Source organism: Hesperophylax consimilis, chromosome 2 (genome assembly GCF_061612785.1).
Source record: "Hesperophylax consimilis isolate HC1 chromosome 2, BYU_Hcon_1.0, whole genome shotgun sequence".
Classification (NCBI taxonomy): domain Eukaryota; kingdom Metazoa; phylum Arthropoda; class Insecta; order Trichoptera; family Limnephilidae; genus Hesperophylax; species Hesperophylax consimilis.
This window is the reverse complement of record NC_142837.1, coordinates 24,837,690-24,853,171: the sequence shown is the minus strand read 5'-3', so window position 1 is coordinate 24,853,171 and position 15,482 is coordinate 24,837,690. Positions and strand designations below refer to the sequence as shown.

The following is a 15,482-nucleotide window of genomic DNA, read 5'->3' as shown; positions in this document are numbered from 1 at the left end:
CGCGGATGGCAGAAATAATTTAACATTCTTTTTAAATGTACACAAGGAATTTAATTTTAATGAAGTATGATTTTTGAGAAAGTTTCAAATTTGATTTTTTCTTTTTATTAGTCGAACGTTTAGTGCAGCACAGAGACCTGCATCAATATAGAAGAATGTATTAAACATCGATATAAGTTATAACCTTATTACCTCCTATCAACATATTATATTATATAGGGACAGCGGGTTAAAATTCAACAATTCTTGGTATCTATATTCTACCCTATAACCTACATCAACAAGGATTTTCTAGGGTGACACGGTATCACTATAAACACACAAAATACTATATAGAGACAGATGGTTAAAACTCAACAATTCTTGGTATCTATATTCTATACTATAACCTACATCAACAAGGATTTTCTAGGGTGACACGGTATCACTACAAACACACTAAATATGATAAAGTTAATACAGTTCTGTTTAATGACAGTATAAAAACTCTTTGGTCGGGTTGTTGCACATAATTTGAACAATTTATCAAGTTTCAAAGTTAATTTTCAAGTTCTGTGAAAATCCTATTCAAGTTCTGTTACTATCCAAGTACCGTGAAACAACCGGGACATTTTTTTATTTTTTATTTTCATTTAACACGTCACAAGAGCGCCCCTGCATGTACAATTTAAAGGCAGGGGAGCTATGTCCCTACCCGGTTGGGTACCGTTGTGAGGCGGGTTAAAGTAGGGGCTGTAGGATGGGATTTATTAATGCGGGCCTTGAAGATGCCCGGATTATATGAACGAGATGCCGGTGACTCGTTCCATATACTAGCCGTATTACACAAAAACGGCCCGTTCTCATAAAGCCAACATCAACTGTGAACGGGTGTTCCGCTCGTGTACGTCGAGCAGGCTACATTAAAATACCTGTAGAACAGACTCAGCAAACCACATTACTTCTGTGCAATCGAGATGACAATCGGTCTGTTAACAATGGATTGTCGATCAGACGGACCGCCCTCCTTTGCACAGAATCAAGTAGGTTTATCAAGTACCTTTTGTGTGGCTCCCAAATTCAACTGTTGGGCATACTTGAGATTTGTATAGGATTAGCAGCTAGTTATTATTAATGAATCTGTTAGCCCTATACAAGCCCATGATAAATAATAACAGAACTTGAATAGAATTTTCACAGAACTTGAATTTTGACTTTGAAATTTGATGATTTGTTTAAATTCTGTAAAATAACCCTTCCTTAATATCCCATTCTTTCTAAATATAAATCATTATTTGTACATTCCTAACTATCAATATTAGGTACCGTACATTATATTCGAACATAATTAACTATGAATAAATCATTTATACATTCCTAACATTCAGTATTAGGTACCCTGCATTATATTCGAATAGAATTAATTTTGAATAAATCATTTGTATATTCGTAACATTCCGTATTGGTACCGTGCATTATATTCGAACAGAATTAACTTAAAAAATTATTTGTACATTCCTAACTATCAGTATTAGGTACATTACCGTGACTATGAGTAAATCCAATATCACAACAATTTGATTATGTATTTGATAAATCTCTTAATGAAATTGGCTCATTATATCATGATAAAATTTTCCATCAAAATTACCTTTAAATGTGTTTTACCACGTACACGTACAAGGAACATTATAGTAGCAAATAAATAGTTACAAGCCATTTGGTAAATTATGGCAAATAGTTTTACCATGAAAGGTTAAATTTTATTTTACAGGTGCGCCATAGAAGCTTACAAGAAATTATTTACACAGAAACTATAAAATTGCTATTAAATTATCCACTTAAACTAAATTATTATTTGCGGCTTGCCGATCCGTCGACCTTCAAATTATGTACCTACATTAAATTTAATATTTCCAATAGATTACCTAATGTAACGATTTTCATTGTGTTTAATATGTACAGTGCATAGACATATGGTACAGTGTAAGTTTATGTTGATTCGACCATGCTAGCTTTAGGGAAATTGTAAATCGTAAAGATAAGTAATTGGAAACGCATTAGGTAACCATACTCTGAGTGGTTGATAATAATCGAAGTGGAACTAAGGTTTGTAGGAGTATATGTGACCTAATCGCCAACCTAATCGATTGCCTTAACCTTGGCACAATGGCGACCACCTTATTACTTTTTTGGTGCAAGTAATTTGGAGTAAAATTGCTTTTTTGATTTGTGCCATGTGCATTTTTAAATACATCAATTTGAATTTTGATTTTCTTTTCTCACAGCTGTTTGAGCCGGTCCCTGGGAAAATCCTCAGTCTGGCAAAAAACACTCTGAAAATGGCTTCCAGCCGGTCCAATAGATGGCGCAACTGGGTCGAAAATTGAAAATATATATATGATGGGAAAAACCCTTTTTTATGGGTTGATTTTTTTACTACACAACTGTTTCAAGTTTCTGCCTGGAATATGGCACCTCCATTTGGAGAATGTTGAACTAAATGGAAGATGCGAAGGAAACAGGGAACTGTTGGGAAATTGCAGGCTATTCAAATCTTGTCAAAGCGATTTCAAGTAATGCTTCGAATCAGAATATTGCTTCGTGATTGGAGAAACACTGATAGTATCTTCTATCACCTATATTTGAATTTATTTGCCAATTTTAATATGAATAAATCTTTTGACCTCAGGATTCAGCACCAATGAGCTCACTGATTTACCACGAAGGTTGTCATTTACAGAGATGTGCAAAATGTGTACCCAAAACCATTTGAAATGCAAAATGGAAATGGGTCAAGACTTTTCCATTTGAAAATGCAAAATGCAAAATGGTTTTTAGAAAAGCATTTCAAATTCAAAATGCAAAATACCTATTTTCAAAATGCATTGAAAATGCAAAATGGTTTCTCAGGTCAAACAATCAAAATAATTATAGAATTTTTAAACAATTTTGTCATTTAATAATGGACATCAATGTAGAACAAACATATTACATGATGGTAAATCCAAAAACACTTTGTTTCATGTGACTACAGATTATGAAACCACAAAAAATTTGCGCGGGACTAATGTTGCCAACGTAAAAACATAGAAACTGCTATCTAACATTTAATATTACAGCGTCATGGCCCCATGTTCAGTATTTGAATCAGTATTTTTTGTAATCAATTGCCAGGGCTCCTACCAGGAAGCTACTTGACAAATGTAAATTATCTCTGATAGCGAGGTTGAGGACCGACTGATATTTGGGGCTTATGAAAAAAAGATGAGTGGAGATAGTAGGAAGAATGTTGCAAAAAAGCATTTAAAATGGAAAATGCATTGAGAAAAGCATTTAAAATGCAAAATGCAAAATGGTTTTTAGAAAAGCATTTAAAATGCAAAATGTAAAAATATCATTGATGTGGTATTCATACAGAGGATTAACCTTTCCAGCCGCAACTCTCTCGACACATCGCCTCGCACCGAAGTGACAGTGATGGGTTCATAGGTCTGTTACTCTTGGACACACTTACTCCCAGATTCCCACTTTCCTATCATGCCTTTTCCTGCCCAGAATCTCCTCCCCTTCATTTTACATACAGCATCCTCAAAGATGATATAGACCCCGAAAAAAATTATGTTCTTCTGAGCCTCCCGTGTGGAAATATATATATCATAATGATTCATCTTCTGGTGTTATCACATACCGGAGGTTGACTATCACAAGGGTTAATTCAGACAATAGTTTAAGTTTCCAAAACCATGAACTAGCACGAAACTACGAGTAAACCCTAATACAGATTACAATTTTTCCTTTCTTGTGTTATATGAAATATCTACAAGTTATAAATTAAACTAAAGTTAAATTGAATCATTTAAATTCGTTGACGCTCTCAAGCCAAAGTTGTGTAACCCATTTGAAGCAATTAAAAAAACCAACGTTTGTTCGTATTCACGCGAACAACAATCTGCCCCGCGTTTCACCCTGGAATATGATCAGAATATATTATTTTAATTTCAACACCTAGTAACGTAGTAGGGGCACTTTTACCTGGGACGACTCTACCGAACGTGTATTCAAATATTCAAATGAAAGTTTTAAAGCAATTTACGAAATGAAGCTTTCCGTTGCGCGGAACAGTCCATTGTGAGTTTTCTTACGGCATTAATAGCTACATTTCGTAATGTAATTTCCTTCATTGCTTTTTGATGTTATATTATTATAACATCAAAATAGTTGTTTTATCAGAAGTTTGTTGACGAAGGTTTGTTGACATTTTATTCGCAAAACACATCATTGATTAGGATCATCCTCGTCCATATAATATGATGTCATGTACTTTTGCAAAAATATTTGTTAGTTTCCCCTATGTCACTTGTGTCACGCTTATTTCTCCCCAACGTATCAAATTACGCCACACCAGACGGAACATTTCCCTACTTCTTACTTTTTAATAAAATAATTTTCGTATATACGTATATTTTGAAAATTACATCAAACTTGGAAATTATAAATCTTGAAAAGGTTGAATATTTAAAACTGGATTTCTACGTTTCCATGAAGACAAAGCCTGATGGTTTATCCAGCGGGACGATCCACAACGGCGTGTAATATTTAGAATCGAGCCGCTAACAATAGCACTCCTTACGTAGATGGCGATAAGGTAGGTAATTCCCGCTTAACACCAGCCGCCTGTTTTGATTTATGCATGTAAAAAAACATCGCCAAAAAGTGTTTTATTTTATTTTGCAAAGTTTAGGCACAAATATTTAAATGTTTTTCGATCATTTTTAAAACAACTTAATTTTCCACTCCATACAATAAAACCATAACTTAAAAAGGATTTGTGAGTGGGAAATTTTGAACTTTAAAATAGTTTTTAAAGGCTTGATACATTATTTTTTTCTGGATTTATAAAAAAAACGTATGACATTGATCGATTATTTCAAAGGCCAAGATGTGTTCCCCTCGCAGTATTTAATTAAAGCATCTAAAAATTTTCGAACTAAAAACACACGATGTTGCATTACTTCGTAGTACTTACTCATTTTAGTGCTCTTTAATATCAAAAGTTGGCTATCATCGAGGCAACCGTCACCTGGTAAACTCTTCGCAGCCTGGAATAACTCAGATGACTGTCCTTGTACCAGCCACGTAAGTTATGGTATTTTGAGGGTGTGTCTGTAGTTCGCCCATTTCAAAAACTTCCATCTCCAGTGTCAATTAATAGTATTAACACTGTCAACTTTAGCATAACATAATAAATTAGAGGGATTTATCTAACGATCTAATTTTCATGAAAATGAGTTGTTCGTCATTGGTCACGTTAATATCTCCCCCCTCTACCTTCTTACTACGTGACGTAAGTTAGGTAGTAATAACTTTTAAAATGCGTAGACCCTAACACACACCACAAAAAGCGTATAATACTCGTATCAATTAAGCACACTGTAAAATAAACCATTTCGAGCCCAAACTAAAATCAAGTAATTATTATTCAAATCCGAATGGTTCATTTCAAATTGCTTTTGAGGCAATATCTGAAGTTTACAAGCGTTCAAGTTATCCGTTATCTGGTACTTAGTTTTATATCGGCTTCCCGCCAACTTGCGGTTCTCCGGATGTAAGGGACTACAGATAGAACATAGCCGACCACATAACATCCGATTGTAAAAATATGTATTTATTTATTTAGGAATATGTGGAATGCTCGGACGTTAATGCTGTTTTCGCTAGCTTATATTGTCAGAATCTCCAAAAATGAATGGATGACTAATCGAAAAGAATGGCGTTTTTTAACATCAAATGAATGCAATTATTAATCTCTATAACTCGCGTTATATTTTTATGGATCGAATACTTATGTAAATTGGTTTTACTGCAGAGCCTGAAGTTTTACGGAAAATAAAGGAAGGTATATTTGATCCGTTCTAGTTAATTTATTAGGCCGCTTTTTTTCAACATCAGTATAAGGACTCTTTTCAATGCTGTATAACTAAAACTATATTTAAAATATCCTTCAAAATACTTAGATTTATTGAGGCTATGAATTAAAATTAAAATGTGTACCTAGTTATTGACAGAAGATAACGCACATTCGGTTGAAGATGAACAGAAAACTTGTGGAATAAACTTCTAATTTAAAATTATTTTGAAAACCGATTGTTCAGATGAAGCAGTCCAAGTTTTGCACATCATTGCAAACAATGCAAACGCATTACATAAGATAGTACATTGCTTAGTGAGAATCAACACCTTGGTTATAATAATCTCAGAAATTAAAAAATAATTAAATATATACTTCCAGGTGTTCCAAGTGGGAGGACAACGGTATTTAATAGGCTTTTGATTCAATGTTCTGTCTTAAATATTTCATGAAATAATAATGTATCAAGACTTCTCCACAAAAGTTAGTTCCGTTCTTATTTGAATACAAATGTAAGCCGAATTTAGGCCTATATTTCCAAACAAAACTGTATTTCACCACGATTACGAAATGCGATATATAATTTCATCCAAGAGATATATCAAATCGTTGAGACCTATTATTATTAACCTGGTGAAACCGTTCAAGAGTCCCAACTGCTCTACGATGAGATACAATGAGACACAATGAGACACAATGAGACTACGCCATCCCCAATCGAGATATAATAGTTTGACTAGTCTATAGTTAGTATTAAGATATAGGTATCATTGTAGAAACGTACTAAATATTTATAGAGCGCCTTTGAGGTGATTGTGCGCAAAAATGGCACTACACAAATCATTCAAATATGATTATATGTTGTGAGGCTGAAGGTAATAGGGAGGGGAAGGAGGCGGGGAAGTACTTGGCTATTAAACTCTGGTCACCAAACACAGCAAATATGAATAGTGGTCCTACATCAGGGCGATAAAGAGAGTATTTTCCGCTTTAGAATGTACCGCAAATATACTAGATATATATTATTTTAAATGAGTAATTTGTGAATAACACTAAAACAATAAAATTTAGTTGCGCACGCGAGATTTGAACCCGCGACCTCCAACTTGCTAGTCGAGAGCCTCACCCCTCGACTACGGACGGCGTCTATAGAGTCTTACCACTAATGTTCTTTAAAGTTATCCATGAATTTGTCATGCCAATAATGATAAGAATCATTATTGATTTCAACTCGTAGTGATGATGTCATTTTTGATATATAAAAGGGAACAGACGTGGACAATCATTCTGATCGGAGTCTTCAATGGAAGCAAATTTTAAAAGTCAACGAGGTCAATTGGAACTAACGATAAATGCATTCTAAAATCATTAGACTTTTCTTCCCACGTTTCTTCTGCGGCCGCATGAATCCTAAAATATTTAACATTCTATTCCATTAAAGAGATTATTGGAGGCACAAACGTCAGGTTTGTAACATCAATAACAAAGCCGAAACTTTTTTGCATCAAATTGTATTTATAACTGCCTATTAAGTGGTTTGTAAGGCTTCTTAAGCCTTATTAAAGGGAACAATAGACGCTTAACTGCCCCCACCAAAGCACCCCTTCCACCCCTGAACTCATTGAACTATAAAATCATAGAAGTGTTATCATAAATCCACTTTGAAACAACACTAATTTTAAGTCATATGGTATGAATACACAGAAAAAAATGAATATTGCTAATCTACGAAGAATCTCTTAAAATTATTAGTAGATGAACTTTTAGCATAAATATAGGATAAAAGTCATGTCAAAGGATCAGTAAATTCCTAATAATATTTGTATAGCGCCGTTTTTGTGCAAAATCACCTCAAGGGCGCTGATGTTCATGCACCTGTATTTGCCTTGATAATATATAATGACGAAATGCGAAAATATAAGGATTTAGGAAGAACACGTGTACCGACATCGTGATAATAAATTCGTATTTTACAAAAAGTTTTTCAGGAAACCTATCAATTCATTCGTTGATGGCCTGCAATACCGTTTCTAACAGGTTTGCAAATAATTTGAAGAGTTTCTTAATATTTAATAGCTCCTTAGCTCATTATGCAAATTACTATTACGTTTATCCTTAAAAATCTGAAAAAAAGCTGAATAAATTTAATCACGGTAGAGCTCATTGTTCGTACGCCCAGATATCACCAATTATTTACTCACATAAGACATATTAAAAATAATTAAAAATAAATAAATAAAAATGATAACAACTAACAATTTGTAGGCTTTTTAAGACAGTTAAATTAAAATAAAAACTATAGCAGACTTAAGGTCATACGATAACCAGTGTTTTTTGATATAGTGTCCTCTGCGTGCAGCTTTATCTTTTATAAGCATAAACTTTTTAATACAAGTGTGTTTGTCGGAAGTGACTTGCCAGGTAAGAATGTTTTGGTATCTTTTCTAAATAACAAATGTAGATCCTAGGAAATAAATTGTACAGCGCCCTTGAGGTGATTTTTCACAAAAACGGCGCTCTACAAATTATCCAATTATTATTATTATTGTTATTATTATATCGAATTTTAGGCTTCAGACAAGCCAATAAATCGATTGTCTGCTCAAGAAATTATTTTGGCATTTGAAAATGTAATGAAAATTTGATCTTTCTTCGGGCACACTGACTCGCCCACAACACACTTTATCGGTCTATTTAAACCTGCATAAAATTCTTTCACGTTCAGAGCGACTCCTTTGCCGGAACTTAAATAAGGCGCTCGAAACCAGAGGGGCTTTACCACCATTTCAAAACCTCTGAGCAAAATTAAGTTTTTTTCGGTTCAGTAAGGATTGCTAAAGCATTCACAATTGAAAGATTATTTTCCTGATTATGAAAGCAATTTTTTGGATAATACAACATTCTTTACATTCGAATGTATAAAAGATAACGTTGAAACATTTCAAAAAATAAAATATGCAAAGTGATCTCTCCGAATGAACTTTATAGGTAGGTAGTACTGCGCAGAATTTTGTGGTTACCTTAGTGCAGGAACTTAGTAGGTTCTGCTCAGAAACTTTGCAGTCACTACGCAGGAACTTTATAGGTAAGCACTGCGTAGGATATTTGTATTTACAGTGCAGCATCTGCGTAGAAAGCCACTCTTCAGTGGGAACACATAAAAATATGCAATGTGTTCCCATTGATGAAATATATACGCAACAATTTGGGGGATGATTAAATAATTGTGATTATAACAAAAAACAAGTTAAAATCTCCAGTGTAATCGTACCTTTAATTCTGCGAATCGTCAAATCGAGTAAAATAATCAAAGTGTTGAAAAGTGTTCACTCCGAAGGAACTTTATAGGTAGGTACTGCGCAGGATTTTTGTGGTTATCTACAATGCAGGAACTTAGTAGGTTCTGCGCAGATATTTTGCAGTCAATACGCAGGAACTTTGTAAAGTCGAGGCACCCAAACCGTAACAATAAATGGACAGCTGACAGCTGCCGAACAAATGGAACGGAGATTTCGAATAATTATTATATTTTTTATTAGTTTTGTCATTGTATTATTGTTAATATTTTTTTCTTATTTATATTACGTCGAGGCTAGTTTGAGGCTGTCAAACTACTTATGTAATTTGTCAGCAGATAATTAAAATAACAAATCAACTAAATCCAGGTACTTTGGATTTATTATGGTAGAATTATTAAAAAAAACAAATACCTTGTAAACAACCTTTAACCATTTTTGTTATTTATTTTTGGGGTGTTATGCCGTGTTGCGCTAACTCCTTCTTTAGCCAACGTTTCGAAAAGCATTGCAGTGTCCATCATCAGGGCAGATGTGTTATTTGAGGTTGTGGTGAAATGTGAGCTTATGTATGAATTAATATGTTACCCAGCAAGTCAGACAAGGCAAATCATAAAAGCCAAATCTGCACCAAACGAAGACAGAATTGAACAAGAGTCGAAAGGCTGTGCCTTCCTACCTTATGTGCGCAATGTGACAGACAGAATTGCCAGGCTATTGAGAAAGGAAAGTATCAAGTCTGTCTTCGGAACAACGACAAAGATACAGGACTTACAGAGGTCTGCAAAGACTAACTTTCCTCTGGAAACAGATGGAGTGTATAAACTCAGCTGTTCTGGATGTGACAAGGTCTATGTAGGCCAGATGATTTGTTTTTATTTTTATTTATCAGGAACAGCAAACAAACACACAGTTATGAGTTACGAGTACAGTATAAATATCAACCAAACCTTAAAAGCTAAACCAATTATCTAAGGGTTTTCTGTTTAGTATTTTTTATTTTATTTGGTTTTACGCCCAGCCGGGCATTTATATCTAGTGAGCTATCGAAAATTATACAAAAAAAATTTAAAGCATGATATAACAGTAAATTGATTAACTGAATTCAAGTATTACAATTATAATTCAATCAAACCTACAAAATGACATGTCATGGATGGTTGGTACGTTAAAATGCCTGTTTCGAACACCGTTGAACCCTGAACCGTAGTGTTTCATACAGGATTTTCCAATAAGAGGTGTTATTTTGATATTCAATCGTAAAAGATCAATGGTTTCGTTGCTTGTGTGGCACGTAGCGCCGTTTTGTTGAAAGTAAACGTTGTCCAGATCAATACCATCCAATTTCGGCCATGAAAAATCATTAATCATCTCTCGATAGCGCAATCCATTCACCGTAACTGTTGCACCAGCCTCATTTTTGAAAAAGTAAGGTCCAATGACTCCGCCGGACCATAAACCGCACCAAACAGTCACACGTTGAGGAAAGAGAGGCTTTTCAACAATAACTCTTGGGTTTTCCGAGCCCCAGATGCGACAATTTTGCTTGTTGACGGAGCCACCGAGGTGGAAATGGGCCTCATCACTCAAGGTGATTTGCATTTGATTCACTCAAGTGAATTTGAATAATTTCAATGCGTTGTTGAAGCGTGTATCGTTCCATTTTTATTAATGGCGTAGTTTTTACTTGTCAAATGTCAACAAATGACAGCTTCAAAAGTAGCATCTACTGAAATAAGGGGCTATTCAAAATAACACCTCTTATTGGAAAACCCTGTATATATTTTTTAGTAGTAAAAAGTTTTTTTTTCTTCTATTTTTAGGTCTACTAAAGTGGTGAAATAGAGAAAAGGCTTAGTCTACAATTCCGTCCAATTGTTTTTTCGCTTATGACCTAATCTAGATTTTGTCTACTTTATTTGACATTATTGTTCTGAATACAAAACATTTTAAGTATGTGATATTAAGCCAGTTTTAAAATGAACTTACAAATAAAAAAAGGAAAATATTTCACAATCCTTTTATTAATGTATTTTTAGTGTAATCTTTTCGACACGAATTTTCAGTGTAATCTTTTCGAAACTAATTTTCAGTTATTTAATAGTTTATTCTGTTCAGATCACAAGAAGACATACACCTTTAGTAATTCACTTGTTTCTGTAGAGGTTTTTGGTTTTGGCTTTTAGAATTAATATATTTAAAAAAAAATAATTTGATTGCAATGTTAAAGCACATACTATTTCATGTTATCAACATTTCTTATCGAAAGTCAATAGTAGTTATCGGAATGTTCGTATTAGTGCCATCGAATTAGCAATGGATCATGACTCATTTTATTAAGAGCGGGAGGCACAGTACCAGCTCAATATTTTCGTAATGCTCAGAGTCGACTCAATGACGTCAGCTCGAAGCGTTTGAGCTATGAGAATACTGTGCTCGCCCGGTACGACTCGCCGATATGGATCCCAGCGTATTCATGATTGTACGACTCTTGGTACCGGTATGCCGTCTCGCACCACAAGATGCTAGGAAGTTAATAGGTGTAAGTGCATATGCCTTAGTCCAGATGTCAAGCTGTCAGACGCCATTCACGTCTACGTAATAACAATAAATACTTGCATAATTATAATGGCACTATTTTTCTAAAATATCTTTTGATAAAAAATAATAACCGTTCAATTGATCTGTTATACAGGGTGTATCGGCACGTACCCGACAAACTTTAACCAGCTATTCATTAGCACATTTGGAGTAAAAAATGTTTTTGACACTTTGCTGTACGGTAACATTTTTTTAATAAAAAATTTACTATTCATATTTTCACCACATGTCACCAATGTTTTATCCTTTGTCAAAGTTTGAAAACCCGTCTGGCAATATTTTGTTCGAGTTTCGTTGAATAATGTAAGTACGTACCTACGCTGGCGCGCTTTTACAATCACAACGAAATGGCACGGCACCATTCGTCTCATTTTTAACTATTATTATTTAGTGTGTACGAAAGAGCGAGGACACTTTTTGACACACTTGCTAATAACAGCTGTTGAACACGAGAAACAATGCATATGACAGTGACGGAGTGTGGATTTATTTATTTATTTTTTGTTTTCAATAGAAAAAAAATGTTACCGGACAGCAAAGCGCCCATAACATTTTTTACTCCACATGTGCTGAGGAATAGCTGGTTAAAGTTTGTCGGGTACTTGCCGATACACCCTGTATGGTTTACCAGGAGTCGGCAGTACGAATACGGCTCATCGAAAAGAGCTAGCTCAATTGTGCGGCTCGTTCATGAAAGACTCATCGCTATATCGAAGTATTAATTGAATATGTGCTTTTTAGTATCTAGTTACTATTTAGTAATAACATTAGTAGTTAGCACAGTAACATCTTACTCGTTGTACAATATATTCTTTTTTTGGTACATAACTCTTGTCTTTGCACTCACTCCTTGCTTCATTCACATTCATACATATTAGACTTCCTGTACCACTTTCACAAAACACTTACTTTTACAAATTGAAGAAACATTCACACTCAATGAACTCAAACTTGAATTGAATTTATGTCTACATATTTTTAAATTGGAACAGCTTCTATGAAGAATAATTCATTGTCTTTTTCGAAATTGGAACCTTTTGCGACTCGCTACAAATGTATGCATCAATCCATTTCAATATCCTGTCTCTTCGCTCACCCATAAGCTTAAAAAGAAGACATACTAATAACACAGGTTTTTCCAATAAGAGGTGTTATTTTGATATTCAATCGTAAAATATCAATGGTTTCGTTGCTTGTGTGGCACGTAGCGCCGTATTGTTGAAAGTAAACGTTGTACAGATCAATACCATCTAATTCCGGTCATAAAAAATCATTAATCAACTCTCGATAGCGCAATCCATTCACCGTAACTGTTGCTCCAGCCTCATTTTCGAAAAAGTAAGATCCAATGACTTCGCCGGACCATAAACCGCACCAAACAGTCACACGTTGAGGATAGAGAGGCTTTTCAACAATAACTCTTGGGTTTTCCGAGCCCCAGATGCGACAATTTGACGACAAAAACGATTTAACGACCGAAGTGGAAATGGGCCTCATCACTCAAGATGATTTGCATTTGATTCACTCAAGTGAATTTTAATAATTTCAATGCGTCGTTGATGCGTGTATCGTTTTTATTAATGGCGTAGTTTCTACTTGTCAAATGTCAAAAAATGTTAGCTTAAAAAGTAACATCTACCGAAATAGCAGGCTACTAAAACCCTGTACATGTTTCTCGTAAAATAAGTAGACACGCAAGTACTCATATTATTTGTTGTGTTTCTCTTACTATAAATTTGATTTAAATGGAATTCATACTTTAGCCATTATCCTTACAAGCCCGAGCAATGAGATTTGCGAGTGAAGAGCTCTAGGCCGCAAGACCGGTTTATTTTACTTAATAAAGTGCACCACAGTAAATGCATAAGTTCATATCAATCTTCCATACGTCATCAAACCGCATTCCATCTCTGCTATTCTGTAACCTTCCTCTTCTTTGGACCATGATAATATTTAAACAGACCCATCAGTCAACATTCCAGTCCAAACAATTCACTGGCGCAGGAAATAAAAAGCTTTTTTTAAGAAGTGTCAAAAATAATTGAAAATGTTTTAAATGCTGTAGCTACGAATAAATTTGTCCTGCATTGAAGTTTATATTCTGCGGTCAAAAAATTGGTTGGCAGATCAAATGAACTTTGCATAAAATTTGCCAGAAGAAATTTAAGAGACGTTATAAAATTGGCAAAACTTGGACGTGGAATTGGCATGGGAATGGCACCTGTAACTTCAAGATGCCTTTCGGTTTGTTGGTTCGAATCTCATATCAGCGCAAAAACGTGTTTGATGAGATTCATTATATGAAGCGATATCGTCAATCAATTAATTAAATCTCAAGAGTACCTGCACAATCCGTTGAACAGCAATTATTGTTTTGAAATACAGTCCTTTTTGACGATTCCTATGTAGGCAATAATAAAGATAACATATTTTTATTGAAAGTACTTTTCATTTCAATACGTGGTAATGTAAAATCACGTGTTTTTGGTTTGAAAATTTGGTCGCCTAGAAATGTTTGAGATGCTTTAAATAAATACCGCGAGTATAATACATCTTGGCCTTTGAAATAATCGAGTATTTTAAACATAAGTCTTTTTTTATAAGCCCAGAAAAAAATAATTTATAAGGCCTATGAAAACTGCTTTAAAGTTCAAAATTTCCCACTTACGAACCCATTTTCGGTTATGGTTTTATTGTATAATGTGACAAATTAAGTTATTTATAAAATGATCGGAAAACATTTTAATATTTATGCCTGAACATCCGCAAAATAAAATAAAAGGCAGTTTTTGGCCACGTTTTTTTCTTGTCTAAATCAAAACAGCTGGATGGTGTTAAGCGCTTGTTATATGATAGCGAAATTTCGCAAACTGTCAAAATGTCTTCATTTTTTTGTCACTAGAGGGCGGTAGTTGTACATTAATTAACATGTTAAAATATAACATCACATGTGCGTTTGTCGCAAAGCAATGATCGTATAATATGAATGTGAAATATTAAGTAAAACAAACAACTTAGTAAAAAGGTATGACTTATTTGCATAACCTACTATTTTGGTAAAGCATTTAATTTGACATTTTTTATAAATGTTTCATCATTCACTTGCTGTTGTCATTAGTGTTGAGGAACATTTCCGATACATATAGTTTGTTTTACACGGTGTTCGGAAACTCGTGGTATAAACGGTAAAACCCTTTATAGGTCATAAGCTAAAAACGGATAGTTTTGAGACCTGCAACATTAAGGTTTATATTTCTTTATGTTTCCAAGTTATAAGCCCTTGGGTTGTAATCATTCTGAGGTAACGCACAGAGGTGTAATCGAACCAACCGCCCGAAGTTCGCACATGTTGAGTAAATTTACGAAAATCGCGTCCTGGTCAGTTTCTCTATAACATTATCAAAGCAGTTATTCCCCTGTAACGCAAATAAATAAAAGTACATTTTCCTTACCAACCTGTCGTTTTGTAATGAAAACAATAATTTTATATCATTTTTTTTAAATGGACACCGGTCAGAAAAAAACCCGCTGGAAAATCGAAAATTTCAAAAAAGCTAAGAAAAAAAAAGTTTTTTTCTGTTCATCAAAATGAATATAGAATACATAAATAAAACCATTAAGGGCGTATCGTTTAAAAAAAGTTGTCCTATAAAGGGATAACTTGTGAATAACCTTTCATTTATTGACAATTTTGG

At 34.2% G+C, this 15,482-nt stretch overlaps 1 protein-coding gene across 2 annotated transcripts in view; it reads left to right on the top strand.

The window, feature by feature from the left end:
• The window catches only part of sigmar (Tumor necrosis factor alpha-induced protein 8-like protein sigmar), a 134,367-nt gene that overhangs the window by 4,682 nt on the left and 114,203 nt on the right, over nt 1-15,482 (top strand). The window lies entirely within an intron of this gene.